The sequence below is a fragment of the Sturnira hondurensis genome, unplaced genomic scaffold (assembly GCF_014824575.4).
Source record: "Sturnira hondurensis isolate 20B ecotype Veracruz unplaced genomic scaffold, ASM1482457v3 Scaffold0004711, whole genome shotgun sequence".
Classification (NCBI taxonomy): Eukaryota; Metazoa; Chordata; class Mammalia; order Chiroptera; family Phyllostomidae; genus Sturnira; species Sturnira hondurensis.
In genome coordinates, this window is record NW_028077342.1 from 1,610,487 (window position 1) to 1,627,535 (window position 17,049).

At 38.6% G+C, this 17,049-nt stretch overlaps 1 protein-coding gene across 4 annotated transcripts in view; it reads left to right on the plus strand.

Annotated features, from left to right (window-relative positions):
- Positions 1-17,049, plus strand: part of ZC3H12B (zinc finger CCCH-type containing 12B) — a 92,360-nt gene that overhangs the window by 12,373 nt on the left and 62,938 nt on the right. For 2 of the 4 annotated variants that reach the window (XM_037045983.1, XM_037045980.1), the window contains exon 1: positions 16,048-16,671. The exons of 1 other annotated variant lie outside the window; for it this stretch is intronic. The gene's annotated coding sequence lies outside the window, so the exon portion shown is untranslated. Of the gene's footprint in view, positions 1-16,047; positions 16,672-17,049 lie in introns of those variants that run through there. One more of the 4 variants, XM_037045982.1, reaches the window with a different exon arrangement.

A 17,049-nucleotide genomic window follows, 5' to 3' on the forward strand; every position in this document is an offset into this window, starting at 1 on the left:
CACTCAGTCCACTGAGACACACCAGTCAGGTCTGTTAACACACTTTAAAAGAGATCTTTAAAATATAAATTAATTTTTGAGAAATATTTTTGTCTAAGCAAAGTAAATATAGAAGAAAAGCAAAATTGCTCTCCCATATTAATACAATGAAGCAGAAGACATCAGAAGTCCATGTTTTCAAAAGTAACTTTAAAGAGAAATATGAAAACAGGGTGATTTTGAAGAGCAGACAAATAATTGGACTAAATGATTTAATGTTGTTAGAGAAGCAGTCCTATAAATATGATATTTTGGCTACTGAGAAACCTAGATTATAAACCAAATCTGTTTTCTACCTTTTAAAAAAAGATCTTATTTCTTTTTAGACAGAGGGGAAGGGAAGGAAAAAGAGAGGGAAAGAAACATCAGTGTGTGGCTGCCTCCCATGCACCCTGCACTGGGGAAACTGGCCTGCAACCCAGGCACGTGCCCTGACTGGGAACTGAACCAGCGACCCTTTGGTTCCCTGGCTGACACTTAATACACTGAGCCACACCAGCCAGGGCTGTTTGCTACGTTTTGTTCTATACTTTCATTTACCAATAACATTTATTAATTGAGTGCTGTGCACCCAGCCCTGCTTTAGGCACTGGGTATCCAGTGGTGAACAGAACACAGTTCCTGCACTCATGGAGTTTGCATCAGAGGATTATTCAGGCAGGGAATAAACAAATAATGTATGATATATATATTGCCCAATATTGATAAAGGAAATGAGACTGATAAACCAAGGTGAGAGGATAAAGAATAATGAGTGGTGCTATTTTCTAATACAGTGATCAAGAAAGGTGTCTCTGATGAGATAACACTGAGAAGAGACCTGAATGAAGCAAAAGAGCAGGACATATGAATATCTAGAGAAAGAGCATTTCAGGTTGAGAGAAGAGAATAAATATACAAAGGCCCTGAGGTGTGAACCTGCTTGGTGTGTTCAAAAACCGCAAGGGGGCCAGTGTAACTATAGAATGTAAAGAGGGAGGGAGACAGAAAGTGTCAAGAATGTATTCAGAGGCCAAATCATGTAGGCCTTCTAGGGCAAAATAGGAGTTTTGGGTAATCTATGGGATGAAAAGACACTGGGAGGTTGGGAGGAACTTGACTTGATTTACATGTAAAGAGAACATTCTGGTTGCTGTGTGGAGAATAAACTTCAAGAGGAAAAGAGAAGAAGCAGGGAGACCAGTTAAGAGGGTGTTACAGTAATCTAGGTGAGAGAAAATGGATGGATTAGAGTCATAGTAGTGGCGGGAGTGAAAAGTAGATTCTGAATAGATAGATAGATGGATATATCTGAAGTATATTCATATACATAAATACACATACTTCATACATGTATATAAAATTTTTGATTCATAGGAAGTTCTCATAAATATACAGGGAGATCACGGGTACCTTTCATCTGGTCTTCCCCAATATTATGATGCATTACTGAAGTACAATATCAAAATCTGGAAAATTGATATGGCTCTTACTCAGATTTCCCCATTTATATAGGCACTTGTGTGTGTAGCTTCACGTAATCACCACAGCAACGTACTTAACTGTATCAATCACAAGGCTCTCTCATTCTAACCCTTTATTATGCCATACTTACCTTCTTTGTCTCCTTCCTGAGCCCCTGAGCTCTAATCTTTTCTCTGTCTTTATAATATGTAATTTCATGAATGTTGTATACCATACTTCTTTATCCCTAGTCATTTTCTTTGCTCTGAAGTGTACTTTGTGTGAAAGTGGTTCTTGAAAAATTTATTTTTCAATGTTAAATCTTTTTCCCCCACACATTTATTTACTGGTACTTTTTTTAAATATGTAATCATCTTTTTAAAAAGGAAGAGATTTCAGTAAATACAATACATAATTAAAAGTTGTTGGCTTAATATATCTTTTATTTTAAATGTATTTTATTGATTATGCCATTACAGTTCTTCTATCCCCCCCCTTCATTCCCCTCCAACCCTGCACACCCCTCCCCCACCATTCCCCCCTTTAGTTTATGACCACGTGTCTCAAGTTCTTTAGATTCTATATTTCCTATGCTATTCTTGTCCTCCCCCTATCTATTTTCTACCTACCATCTATGCTACTTATTCTCTGTACCTTCTCCCCGCTTCTCCTCCTCCCACTACCCTGTTGCTAACCCTCCATATGTTCTTCATTTCTATGGTTCTGCTCCTGATCTAGCTGTCTTCTTGGTTTGCTTTTGTTTTAGGTGTGGTTGTTAATAACTGTAAGTTTGCTGTCCTTTCACTGTTCATATTGCTTATCTTCTTTTTCTTAGATAAGTCCCTTTAACATTTTATATAATAAGGGCTTATTAATGATGAACTCCTTGAATTTGATCTTATCTGAGGAGCACTTTATCTGTTCTTCCATTCTAAATGAAAGCTTTGCTGGATAAAGCAATCTTGGCTGTAGGTCTTTGGATTTCATGACTTGGAATACTTCTTTCCAGCCCCTTCTTGCCTGTAAGGTCTCTTTTGAGAAATCAGCTGACGATCTGATGGGCACTCCTTTGTAGGTGACTGTCTCCCTGTCTCTTGCTGCTTCTAGGATTCTCTCCTTCATTTGAATCTTGGCTAATGTAATGATGATGTGCCTTGGTGTGTTCCTTCTTGGGTCCAACTTCTTTGGCACTCTCTGAGCTTCCTGGATTTCCTGGAAGTCTATTTCCTTTGCCAGACTGGGGATGTTCTCCTTTATTATTTGTTCAAATAAGTTTTCCACTTGTGGCTGTTCCTCTTCCCCTTCTGGTACCCCTATAATTTGGATGTTGGAACGTTTAAAGATGTCCTGGAGGTTCCTAAGCCTCTCCTCATTTTTTTGAATTCTTGCTACTTCATATTTTTCTATTTGGTCATTTTTTTCTTCTTTCTCGTCCACTCCCTTGATTTGAGTCCCAGTTTTCTTTTCATCACTATTGGTTTCTTGTGCATTTCCCTTCATTTCAGTTAGTTTATCCTTCATATGTTCCTCTAATTTGTGACTAAAATCAACCAGTTCTGTGAGCATCCTGATCACCAGTGTTTTGAACTGTGCATCTGAGAGGTTTGCTATTTCTTTTTCACTTAGAGTTATTGGCTCTGGGGCTTTGAGCTCTTCTTGAGCCATAATGTTTTGGTCTGTTCACACCTGTTACATATGAGGGGCAGAGCCCTAGGTGTTCCCCAGGGCGGGGTAACTCAGTGGCTGGGTTGTGATGTTGTATGTGGGGGCAGGGGTCAAAGAGGAGCAAGGGCGGTCCCCTCTGCTGCTTCCCACCGCTGGGGCCTGCGCGGTCTGTCTCACTGCTCGCTCGTTTGCTGGTTTATCTGCGTGCAAATGTGTGACCACAGTCAGCCTGCTGCCTTGTGCCCTCACTGGGTTTGCCCATTGTTACCCCACACCTGCGGTCTACCCATGGCTGCCTGTGTGCCTGGGTCAGGGAATCTTTCCAGCCCGACCATCCTCGGCTGCTGGCTCCACCCCTCTTACTGGTCTGGTTGAATGGTTCGTTGTTGTGGGACTTCCATATAGTTCAATTTTCTGTGTTTTGGCTGCATTTTTGTTACTAAAACTTTGTTGTTTTTAAACTTGGTTGTGGGAGAAGGCGCGGTGTTTCTACCTATGCCTCCATCCTGGCGGAAGTCTATTTACTGGTACTTTCAATGTACATGTTATGTTTGAAGTAAATTTCTCGTAGACAGTGTATACTACACCATGTTTTTTAAAAATTTTAAGAAAGAGTGGCAAGATTTATTAGAGTGAAAAGAGATGGTACACCCTCAGAAAGGCAGAGAGTGGACCTGCTATAGTAGTGGCTGCATGGACTCAGGAAAGAAAGTTAACATAGTCAAAAAGGAGAGTCCCCTGCTGCTGCTCACTGCTCCCCTTTTAAGTCTGGTGGTAAGTCTTGTGAGGACCCTAAGTGTTTAGGAGAAAAGAAGGCAAAAAAGAACATGCCAGAGAGATCAGGTGCATGCTCCAAGGAGAGTGCGCTTAGACCTTGTTCTTTTAATCCACTGCCAAAGTCTGTATTTTAATTGGTGCATTTAGACTACTTATATATTAAAACGATTATTAATGGGTCAGGACTACATCTTCCATTTTTTAACTGTGGTAAAAAAAAAACCGTATAACACGAGATCTAACCCCTTAAATTTCGTAAGTGTTCTGTTCAGTAAAGCATTTTACAGCAAATCTCTAGAAGTTCTTCAACTTGCACGACTGAAACTCTATACTCATTGAACAGTAGCTCCCCATTTCACCTCACCTCAGCCCTTGGTAACCACCATTATGTTTTATGCTTCTATGAGTTTGATTATTTTTTAAAATTTTATTCATTTTTATTTTTTAAAACAGAGGGGAAGGGAGGGAGAAAGAGAGAGAGACAAACATTGACCTGAGAGAGAAACATCGATCGGTTGCCTCTTGTACATTGCCACAACCTAGACATGTGCCATGACCAGGAATCGAACCAGTGACTGTATGCTTTGCAGGATGGTACCCCAACCAACTGACCCACACCAGTCAGGGCGATTTTGACTACTTTATATACCTCATTTAAGTGGAATCATACAATATCTGTTTTTCTGTAGCTGGCTCATTTCACTTAGCACAATGTCCTTAAAGTTTATTCATATTGCAGCATGTAACAGGATTTCCTTCTTTTTTAAGGCTGAATAATATTCCATTGCATGTATTTGCCACATTTTCTTTACCTACTCATCTTTCAGTGTACATTTAAGTTGTTCCCACCTCTTAGCTATTGTAAATAATGCTGCAATATATACGTGAATGCAAATATCTCTTAGAGATCTTATTTTCAGTACTTTTTGATAAACACCTGCAAGTGGTATTGATGGTATGTTTTTAAAAATGGTAGTTTAAATTTTTTTGAGGACCTCCATTCTGTTTTCCATAGCAACTGCACCATTTTACATTCACCGAACATGGCACAAGGTTTATAGTTTCTGAATATTCTCACCAACACTTCTTATTTTCTGTTTGTTTTTTCTTTTTGTAATGGCCATTCTAACAGATATGAGGTAATATCTTTTTGTGGTTTTGGTTTGCAGTCCCCTGATAATTAGTGATGTTGAACATCTTTTCATATACTTGTTAGCCATTTGTATGTCTTATTTGAAAAACTGTTTATTCAAGTCATTTCCTTGTTGTTGTTTTTTTAATCCAAACCTGAGGAAATGCTTATTGATTTCAGAGAGAGGGGAAAGGAGAGGCAGACAGAGGGAGAGAAATATCAATTAGTTGGCTGTCATATGCACCCTACCGGGGGTTGAACCCACAACCTAGGCATGTGCCCTCACTGGGAATTGAACCCTCGACCTTTCGGTTTACAGGACAACACTCCTATGAACTGAGCCACAACATCCAGGGACATTTTCTTGTTTTTTAATTGGGTTATTATTATTACGGTATTATTATTTTTTGGTATTGAATTGTAGGGATTCCTTAAATATTTTGGAAATCAATCCCTTGTCAGAAACATGGTTTGTAAATAGTGTCTCCCATTTCATATGATGAATTTTTAATCTGTTGATGATCTATTTTGCTATGTAGATGCTTTTTAGATTGATAGACTCCTATTTGTCTATTTTTTGTTGTTGTTATTGTCTAGACTTTTGGTGTCATGTCCAAGTAATCATTGCTAAGACTAATGTTATGAAGCTTTCCTTCCATGTTTTCTCCTAAGAGTTTTATGATTTCAGGTCTTAACATTTAAGTTGTTAATCAATTTTGAGGGGAATTTTGTGTATCGTGTTAAGGTTGAATTTTATTTTGTTGTTAGTGGATATGCAGTTTTCCAACCCCATTTATTTTCTTTAGAGGGGAAGAAAAAGAGAAGGAGAGAAATATCAATGTATGGTTGCCTCTCTTGCATCCCCTGCTGGGAACTTGTCTGCAGCCCAGGCATGTGCCCTGACTGGGAATCGAACCTTGATCCTCTGGTTCGCAGGTCCACGCTCAATCCACTGAGCTACACCAGCCACGGCCAACTCCATTTATTGAGGAGTATGTCCTTTTCCTGTGGTGTATTCTTGGCACCCTATCAAAGATCAGTTAACTGTATATTGTGTGGGTTTATTTCTGGGCTCTCTATTCTGTCCCATAGGTCTATATTTTGGTCTTTACACTAGTACCATGCTGTTTTTTTAAAAAAGATTTTATTTATTTATGTTTAGAGAGAGAAGGGAGGGAGGAGAGGGAGAGAAGCATCAGTGAAAGGGAAATATCAATTGGTTGCCTGTTGCACGCACCCCTACCAGGGACTGAACATGCAACCCAGGTATGTGCCCTGACTGGGAATTGAGCCAGTGACCTTTTGCTTTGCAGTACAACATTCAACCAATTGAGCCACACACTGGTCAGGACTAGTACCATGTGCTTTAATTACTGTAGTTTTCTAATTTGTTTTGAAAACAGGTAGCGTGAGGACTCCAGCGTTGTTCTTTTTGCTTAACCTGTAGGGTCCTTTGTGGTTCCATTTGAATGTTAGGATTTTTTAAATTTTGTGTAAAAATTTTTTAAATTTTTTAAATTGGGATTTTGATAGGGATTGCATTGAAACTATATATTGCTTTGGGTAGTACAGACATTTTAACAATATGAAGTTTCCCAATACATGAACATGGGATGTCTTTCCAAAGATTTGTGTCATCTTAAATTTCTTCCAAAAATGTTTTATAGTTTTCAGTGTGCAAGTCTTTAGCCTCTTTAAGTTTATTCCTAATTGTTTTAATTTTGATGCTATTGTAATTGTGATTGTGTTCTTAATTTTCTATCAAATTATTTATTCTTAGTATATGGAAATACAACTGATTTTTTTATCTGTTGATTCTTTATCCTGAACTGTACTGAATTTATTTATTCTAAAAGGTATCTAAAAGGCATTTGTGTGTGTTTGTGATCTATAGGATTTTCTGTATATAAGATCATGCCATTTGTGAACAGATAACTTTACTTCTTTTGTTCTGATTTGATGCCTTTTTAATTTTCTTTACTAGCGTAATTGCTCTAGCTAGCAACAATCTTCAGTAGTATGTTGAATAGAAGTGGTGAGCGTGGGCATCTTTGCCTTGTTTCTCATATTAGAGTAAAAAGCTTTCAGTTTAGTCATGATCTATAACCCTTTTGATGTCTTGTTGAGGTCAGTTTGCTAAATTTTGTTGAGAATTTTTATGTTTATATTACCAGGGACATTGGTCTAAATGTTGTGTTCTTGTAGAGTTCTAATCTGTCCTTGGTAACAGGGTAAGACTGGCCTTGCAAAATAAATTCGTAAGTCCTGGCTGGTGTGGATCAGTGGATTGAGGGCCGGTCTGCAAACCAAAGGGTTGCCAGTTCAGTTCCCAGTCAGGCAAATACCTGGGTTGCAGGCCTGGTCCCCTGTGGCAGGTGCATGAGAGGCAACCACACATTGATGTTTTTCTCCCTATCTTTCTCCCTCCCTTCCCCTCTGTCTAAAAATAAATAAGTAAAATTCTTTTAAAAAATTGTAAGTTTTCCTTTCTCTTCAATTTTTTGGAATTGTTTGAGAATGTTTGTTATTAATTCTTCTCTAAAATTTTAGTAGAATTCACCAGTGAAGCCATCTGTCCCTGTGCTTTTTTGTATAGAGAGATTTTTAAGTTTTTTTTTTTACTTAAATATAGTTGGTATATTGGCTATATTAGTTTCAGGTGTACAATAGGTGTACAATATGTAGTGTACAATATATTGACATTTTTATACCTTACGGTGTGCTCACCCCACTAATTCTGGCAGTCATTTGTCACCGCATAAACTTATTTCAATCTCTCCTTCCTCATTGGTTTGTTAACACTTTCTGTTTCTTCCCGAATCAGTCTTGGTAGGCTATACACTTCCAGGAATTTATCCATTTCTTCTAAGATTATCCAATTTGTTGGCATATATTGTACATAGTAGTCTCTTATATGCTTATTTATTTTTGTGTTATTAGTTATAATGTCTTCTCTTTGATTTCTGATTTTACTTATTTGAGTCTTCCCTCTTTTTTTTTTTTTAGTTAGCCTTGCCAGTTTGTCAATTTTATCTTTCTAAAAAGCCAGCTCTTAGTTTTGTTGATTTATTTCAATTGTTTTTCTGGTTTCTATTTGACTTATTTCTGTTCTGATCTTTCTTATTTCCTTCTGCTTTGGGCTTAATTTCTTCTTTTCCTAGTTTCTTGAGGTGTAAAGTTAGATTGTGGTTTCTTGAGGTATAAAGTTAGGTTGTGTATTTGGGATATTTCTATTTTCTTAATGTAGGCATTTCTCTCTAAAAATTTACCTTTCAAAACATTTGCAGTATCACATGGGTTTGGTGGGTTGTGTTTTCATTTTAATTTAATTTTTTTAATTTTAATTTTTTATTTTAGAGAGAGAGGGGAAGGGAGGGAGAAGGAAAGGGGGAAAACATCAATGTGAGAGAGAAACATCAACTGGTTGCCTTCTGTACGTGCCCCAACTGGGGACCTAACCCACAACCCAGGCATGTGCCCTGCCTGATCATTGAGCCAGTGACCCTTTGGTTTGTAAGACAGTGCCCAACCAACTGAGCCACAACAGCCAGGGCTCATTTTAATATGTTCTGAGATCTTTTTCAACTATTTTTTTGACCCATTGATTGTTCAGATGTGTGTTTAATTTACACATATTTGTATATTCCCCAGCTTCTCTCTTGTTGATTTCTAGTTTTATACTACTGTGGTCAGAAAAGATACTTGGTTTGAATCTTCTTAAATTTTCTGAGACTTGTTTTGTGTCCTATCATATGGGTATTATAGATAATGCCCTGTGTGCTCTTAGGAAAAACATATATTCTACTCCTGTTGGATGCAGTATTCTATAAATGTCAATTAGGGCCATTTAGTCTAATGTATAGTTCAAGTTTATTGTTTCCTTGTTGATTTTCTGTCTGGATGATCTATTCATTGCTCACAGTGGGCTCTTGAAGTCCCCTACTGTTATTGCATTCTTTTCTACTTTTCCCTTTATGTCTGGTAATAGTTGCTTAATGTATTTAGGTGCTCCAATGTTGTGTGCCTATCTATTTACAATTGTTACATATTATTGATGAATTGCTGCATTTATCATTATATAATGACTTTTTTGTCCCTTGTTACTGTTTTTACCTTAAAGTCTATTTTTTCAGGTGTAAGTATAGCTATCCCTACTTTCTTTTGGTTTACATTTGCTGGGATATCTTTTTCAACCCCTTCACTTTAAGCCTTTGTGTGTCATTGAAGCTAAAGTCTCTTCTTATCAGCATATAGTTTAAAAAAAATTCCGAACCAGAGGATTGCAGTTCAATTCCCAGTCAGGGCACATGCTTGGGTTGCAGGCCAGTTCCCGGTAGGGGACACACAATACATTGTGTGTCCTCGGCAGAGGCAACCATACGTTGATATTTCTCTCCCTCTCTCCTTCCCTTCTCCTCTAAAGATAAATAAAAAATATTTTTAAAAATTTCATCCAGCCACTGTATGCCTTTTCATTGATTAATTCAATCTATTTACATTTTGATTTATTGATATGTGAGAACTTACTAATTTCATTTGTTTATTATTTTCTGGTTGTTGTATATTTTCATGACTCCTTTTCTCTGTTTCTACCTTGGTAAATTGGTTATTTTCTGTAGTAGTGTGCTTTGTTTTCCTATGTTTATATTCAGTGCATCTACTCTAGGTTTTTGCTTTTTAGTTACCATAAGGTTTATAGAAGCCATCTCATAGGTAAAACAACCCACTTTAAGCTGATAGCAACTTAACTTTATCATGTACAAAAGCTTCACCCTTTTAATCTGACCTTTTTTATTTTTGATGTTCTTATTTACCTCTTATTATATTGTATATTTATCAACACATAATAGTAGCTATAATTGTTTTTAGCATTTAATTATTCATAGTTTTGATCTATTTCTTAAATAAATCCCTTTAACATTTCATATAATAATGGTTTGGTAATGATGAACTCCTTTATTTTTTTTTCTTGTCTGGGAAGCTCTTTATCTGCCCTTCACTTATAAATGATACCTTTGCTAGGTAGAGCAATCTTGGCTGTAGGTCCCTGCTTTTCATGACTTTGAATATTTCTTGCCAATCCTTTCTCCCTGGAAAGTTTCTTTTGAGAAATCAGCTGAAAGTCCTATGGGAATGCCCCCATAGGTAACTAACTGCTTTTCTGTTGCTGCTTTTAAGATTCGCTCTTTATCTTTAACCTTCAGCATTTTAATTATGATGTGTCTTGGAGTGGGCCTCTTTGCATCCATCTTGTTTGGGACTCTCTGTGCTTCCTGGACTTACATGTCTATTTCCCTCACCAAATTAAGGAGGTTTTCTTTTATGATTTTTTCAAATACATTTTCCACTTTCTTGCTCTTTCTCTTCTCCTTCTGGCACCCCTATGATGTAAATGTTGGAACACTTGAAGTTTTCCCAGAGGCTGCTTAAAATATCCTCATTAGAAATTTTTTTTCTTCTTCTTGTTCAGATTGGTTTTTTGCTTCCTTATGTTCTAAATCATTGATTCAGTTCTTGGCTTCATCTACTCTACTGTTGTTTTCCTGTAAATTGTTTTGTATTTCAATTAGTGCACTGTTTGTTTCTGACTGGACCTTTTTTATGCTCCTCACTAAGTTCCTTGAGCATCCTTAAAACCAGTGTTTTGAGCTCTGTATCTGATAGATTGCCTATCTTCATTTTGCTTAATTTTTTTTTCTGGAGTTTTGATCTGTTCCTTCATTTGGGCCATGTTTCTTAGTCTTCTCATCTTGGCATCCTCCCTGTGTTTGTTTCTATTTATTAGGTAAAGCTGCTTTGACTCCCTGTCTTGGTAGTGTGGTCTAATGTGGTAGGTGTGTTCTGTAGGGTCCAGTGGCATAGCCACTCCTTTCACTCAAGCTGGGTACTTGAGGTGCACCCTTCATGTGGGCTGAGTACCCCTTCCTCAACAATAATCAAGTTCAACCTTGACTATTGTTGGCAGATCAATGAGAGGGATTTACCCAGGCCAGTCAGCTGTAAGGACTGGCTGTGACCACTGACCACCAACCTCCCCCTACTGTGGAGGATCGGCTGTGAAGGGGCATGGTGGTGGTACACTCACATGGTCTACAGTTGTCCACTAGGTTCTCAGGCTCTGGGGTTTTCCAGGTAGTGCAGGCCAAGGTGAGCCCTCACCTTTGTTTTGCCCAGAGCCAGTCTGCCTGAGCCATAAAGCAGTCTGAGATGGCTGCTACTTGTGCTGAGCTTGGAGATTCCCAGGTGAAGCCAAGCTGTGAATCTAGGCTGGCTGCTGCCAGTGCTGGGCCTGTGGCCCCTTAGCAAGAGGTTTGGGGTCTGGGGGTTCACTGAGACTGGTTGTTACTTGTTTTAGAGGATGTAGGACATTGTGAAGCATGAGCCAGGACCATTCATTCGTATGGAAAAGCAGCTTTGGTGGGCCAGTAAGTTGGGTGGGACTGAGTTTCTGGGGATCTCCATAGTTTCTGGGGATCTCCAAACAGTGTTAGCCAGGTTGATGGAGTCTCAGATATGGCACCAGCTTGTCAGCTCTGTCTCCCTGTGGCTCTGTGGGGGGAGGGTTCATAAAAAGGGGAATGGACCACTTTTCTGACTGGGAGGTTTTCCCCCAGCTCTACCCTTGATGCCAGGCACTTCAGTCTCTCCCCATATGCCTGGTGCTTTTCAAGCTGCTACACTGGTGCTAGAGCTCAGAGGGAGTGAATTTGACTAAGTTTGTGTGTGTTCTTTAAGAGGAACTGCTTGGGACTCTAGAAGAGTCCAACTCAATCCCTTTCTTCCACCTACTCAATCCCTGCTGGTTTTTGCAGTTAGAAACTGTGGGCACTCACCTTCCTGGCACTGGAACCCTGGGCTGGGTGGCCTGGTGTGGGATTGAGACTCCTCACTCCCAAGATATCCCTCCTGAATTTTTATCTACCACAAGTGTATATGGGACCAGCCTGTTCCATGTCTTTGCCCCTCCTACCAGTCCGGATGGATGTGTTTTCTTCAATTCTATAGTTGTCATACTTCCATTCAACTTGATTTCTGATGGTTCTTAGTGACAGTTGTTCTATAGTTTAGTTGTAATTTTGATGTGGTTGTGTGAGGAGGTGAATGGTGTTTGCCTATGCCTCCATCTTGACTGGAAATACTACAATTATTTTTAATGCTCTTTTTGGTTTGACCTTTATACTATTTGATGATAAACACATCGTCCTATTACACATTCATAGTTTTATAGTTTTGACCTCTAATAGTGTGTGTTATACTTTTGTATGTCTACATGCCACTAGTTAGTATTTTTCATTTTAGCTTGAACAACTTCTTTCAGCATTTGTTCCAAGGAAGTCTAGTAGTGATAAGCTCTTTGAACTTTGTTTGTCTATGAAAGTATTACACTTCATATCTGAAAGATAACTTTTCTGAATAATTATTGGCTGGCCAATTTTCATCTTTCAACACTCTGAATATGACAATCCATTCTCATCTGTCCTGAAGATTTCTGCTGGAAATCCACCGATACGCTAATGGGGATTCCTTTTTATGTTACCATCTTTTTTTAAAAACTATTTTTAGAATCATTTATTTAACTTTTATTTTTCCAGGTTTATTATAAGTGTTACAGGGTTTTTTTTTTTGCACTGAGATAATAGGGAGAGAACTGGTCCAGGCTTATGAAGTTCTCAGCTATTACTTTAATTAAATTTTCATCTCCCTTCCCTCTCTCTTAGGATTCCTGATTTTTATTAATATTTGTCTTTTTATTTAAATCCTATATATTATGTAGGCTTTCTTTGCTCTTTTTCATTTTTTTATTTGTTTACCTTTAACTGGGTTATTTCAAAATTTAAGACAGGACACTGTACACATCACTTATTCATAGGGTCCCCAGGAGTCAGAGATGTTTCAATGGCGAATAGCACAAACAGCTTATACATTCTATCTTCCATTTGCTCTACTTTACTGCAGATGCCCTCTGTTATGTTTTTAATTTCATTCATTATATTCTCCAGCTCCAGAATTTGTGGGATTTTTTGTATGATTTCTGTCTCTCTTGATAAACATTTCATTTTCATCAAATATTTCTTTCAAGATTTCATTGAATTATTCTGAATTTTCTTGTAGCTTATTGAGTTTCTTCAAAAGAGAAATTTTAACTTCTTTATCAGTGAGATCACAAAATTCTCTGCCTTTGGGCTCAGTTATTAGGGAGTTATTTTTTTAAGGTGGTATATTTTGTTGATTTTTTGCATTCCTTATTATTTTGTGTCATTGCTTTTGCATTTGAGTTATCATCTCCTTAAATCTTTGCTAGTTATTTTCAGATGGAGTATTCTGTTTGATGGTGTTATTATCTGGGGCTTTCTCTGCCTTTGTATTAGTACATCTGCTGCACTGTTCTTGCTCTCTCTTGTGGCAGAATTCTTAAGCTTTTATGTCTTGTCTGGTTCTTATAACTTACCAGGTTGGCTACAGGGATCCTCTCTTTGTTTTTTAGAAGGTGATGCTATAACTCAAGTTTGTGCTTTCCACCTTGCTCATAAACTGAGGTCTCTTTGTCTACTGGAGTCCTTATCATGCACTGAACACAGAGGTCCAAATGGGGACTAGTCTCAGAATGGAAAGAGGTATGGGTTTATTACTTAATGTGCTGGGATTGCCTGTGGACCTAGCAGAGAGAGCCCTGAATGTGGTACTCACAAAGGTTCATGGATGGACTTCCTACTAAGTGCAATCCCTTTATTACCCTTTGAAATTCTTTCTTTTGCCCTGACTGGTATGGCTCACCTGGTTGGCCATTGTTCTGCAGGGCAAAAGGCCACTGGTTCAATTCCCAGTCAGGGCATGTGCCTGGGTTGTGGGCCAGGTTCCCCATTGGGGCACCTGTGAGAGGCAACCAGTCAATGTTTCTCTTGCACATCGATATTTCTCTCCCTCTCTTTCTCCCTCCCTTCCCCTCTCTCTAAAATAAATAAATAAAATCTTTTAAAAAGAAATTCTTTCAATCTCCGAAGTCTATTTATTTTTATTTCTATTAAATTTATTGGAGGGTGATATTAATAAAATTATATGAGAAAACTATACTTGAAAAATAATTAAATAAAAAAATTGAAAAAAAATTATATGTATTTCAAGTATACAATTCTATTCTTACTTGCCTCTTTCCAGATAACCTGCCTCCCTCCAGTCATGGAGGTCTCACCTTAGTATTCTTGGTGCTCCTGAAGAAAAACAGGTTTCATCAGATGCATGCTGTATCACCAGGTTAACTAGGCTCTCACTCACCACTCTCTTTTTCCTCAGAGGGAGAAGTCACTGTCGTCCAATAGATCAGCCCTGTCTAGTATATTGTTGGGGGTGGGTGGTGCTGGGAAAATTTCTCTTACTGCTGCCTCTGCTGCAACCAAACATGTATTTTTTCCCCAATACCATTGGAATCTCCCTAAGGAAAGATGAATTTCTGCAAATTCTGTCTCATATGTGGGAATCTGCCAAAGTCAGCATTCTCCAGGTTTTTTCCTGATTGGTCTGAGCAGGTTTGCTGGCTCTGCAGTTTCCAAAGCCTGTACTGAGGTCTCTCTGCCTATTATTGTCAGATGCACTGGTGGGTAAGACTTCTCTTGGGTCCCTTGGTGTAGGTACTAGGTTTTACAATGGCTTTTTTTGTTCATGGATGGGTGTCTAATTCATTGTTCAAAAAGGAGGAATGTCTTATTCTACAATGATCCTTTTTCGTTGACATGTTGGTTTTTCAAGAATGTATTGTTTCATGTCTGCATATTTGAGAATATTCCAGTTTTCATTTTGCTAATTTCAATCCTATTGGGATCGAAATCCCAGATACTTATGCTTTCAGTCTGCTTAATTCTTACATTTCTTAAGACTTGTTTTGTGATGTAAAGTGATTTATCCCAGGGAATGTTCTATCTGCACTTACGAAGAATAAATACTATACTATCATTGGGTTTTACACACACACACAGTTGTGAGTATGCAAAAATGAAGTTTATTCTTTTTTTAAAAAAAGATTTTATTTATTTATCTTCAGAGAGGAAGGAGAGAGGGAGAGAAATATCAATGTATGGTTGCCTTTAATGTGTCCCCTGCTGGGAGTTGGCCTGCAGGGAACCAGCCTGCAATCCAGGCATGTGCCCTGGCTGGGAATCGAACCGCGATCCTCTGGTTCGCAGGCCTGCGCTCAATCCACTGAGCTACACCAGCCAGGGCCTGGAGTTTATTCTTGTATTATTATTAATTATTATTATTTTCCATGTGAGCAACTGTAAACCTACTTTTGCCCCACCCTGTGTGTGTGTGTGCATTGGTCAAGTCCATGGTGTTCTAAGTGGTTTATAGTGTTCAAGTTATCTGTTTGCTTACAGGTATTCTGTAATCTGCATGGGCGTTCCATCCATAATTGAATTTGAGGCATTGAAATCTCCTACTATTGTTGTGCTGCTCTCTGTTTCTCACTTTAGTGCTGTCAGTGTTTGACTCATATATTTGGAGTCTCTGATGTTGATGGCATATATATTTATACTTGTTATACATTCTTGTTGAATTAACTTTTACCATTATAAATGTTTTTCTTTGTTTCTTTGACAGTTTTCGACTTAAAGGCTATTTCATTTAATGTAAATATGGCCACCTATTCTTTTCATTACCATTTCCATAGAATATTTTATTCTGTCCTTTCACTTTTGGCCTATATGTGCCCTTAAATCTAAATTAGTTCTTTGTAGGCAGCATATAGTGAGGTTTTTAAGAATTCATTCATTCAACCACTCTATGTATTTTCATTAGAGAGTAAAATATATTTACATTTCAAGTCATTATTGACAGGGAAGGACTTAAAACTGACATTTTGTTGTTTTCTGTTTTGTAGTTTTTGTCCCTCTTACCTCTTTTGATGTTTTCCTTTATGTTTCCTTCATAGTTTTTTTTTTTGTAGTAACATGCTTTCATTTTTTCTCATGTTCTCTTGTGTATCTTTTATAGGTATTTTTTTGTGATTGCCATGAAGATTATATAAAACATCTTACAGTTATAACAATGTCTTTTAAGTCAATAACAAATTCATTTTAATTGCATACAAAAAAGGAGAAATGGAAAAGAAGAAGAAAATAAAATAAATAGAAAAAAGAAGCGAAAATTTTAAAAATTAAAAAAAGAGAAAAATGGAATTCTCCTTCGCAGAGGTTGGTGCCTTCTGCAGTCTCCCTTTGGATCTACCGTTTTTGAAGTTTGTTGGATCTTGCTCCGTGGTTGTCTGATGCTGGCTACATGGCATGTTGGTTCTGGGCCCCTAGGATGGGACTCCGGCTCTAGCCAATGTCAGAAACGCTATTGTGCCTTGCCCTCGGCAACCTGTTGAAGCTACAAGGGAGCCACAGTTTGTCTGGCCCTGCTGTACCTGGCTACACCTGAGAAGAACCAAGCTGCTCTTCAAGGCACCCAACCCAGGGGCGGGCCAGCAAACGACCCAGAGTCTGCCCCTGTCTGCTTCTGTGGGCCTGCCAGCTGCCTGCTAGGCCTAGTCACTGAGAGAGCCTCTGGCAGAATCCAGAGAATGGAGCTTGTGGGTCTCCAGTGAGGGGGGAGGTGCCCTTCAGGCTTCAGGGAAGGTGGTAGGTATGGCTGCCCCAGAGTCACTGAGTCTGTCCTGGATTTTGCCCTGACTTTGTGGGGCAGAGCCTACAGTATTCAGGTAGGTGGGGCCTCTGGAGCCCAGAGATTGGGTCTGTGGTCAGGAGGGTGTTTCTATCCAGTCTTCTGTGAACAGAATATTGTGAGGTGACAGAAATTCCTAAGGATGGGGTACAAGGAATTCTGAAGGGTGGGGTAATGGGTAATTGCCTTCCTCCAGGCTGACACTGCTCATAGGGGATTGATTGGCTCAGAAAAGATGTCAACTACCAGTATCTGAGATTGACTTAGCACCGGGATCCTGGCAACTGTTCCCCCACATGTCTCCCCAGAGTCACAAGCCCCAGATTCTCCTCAGG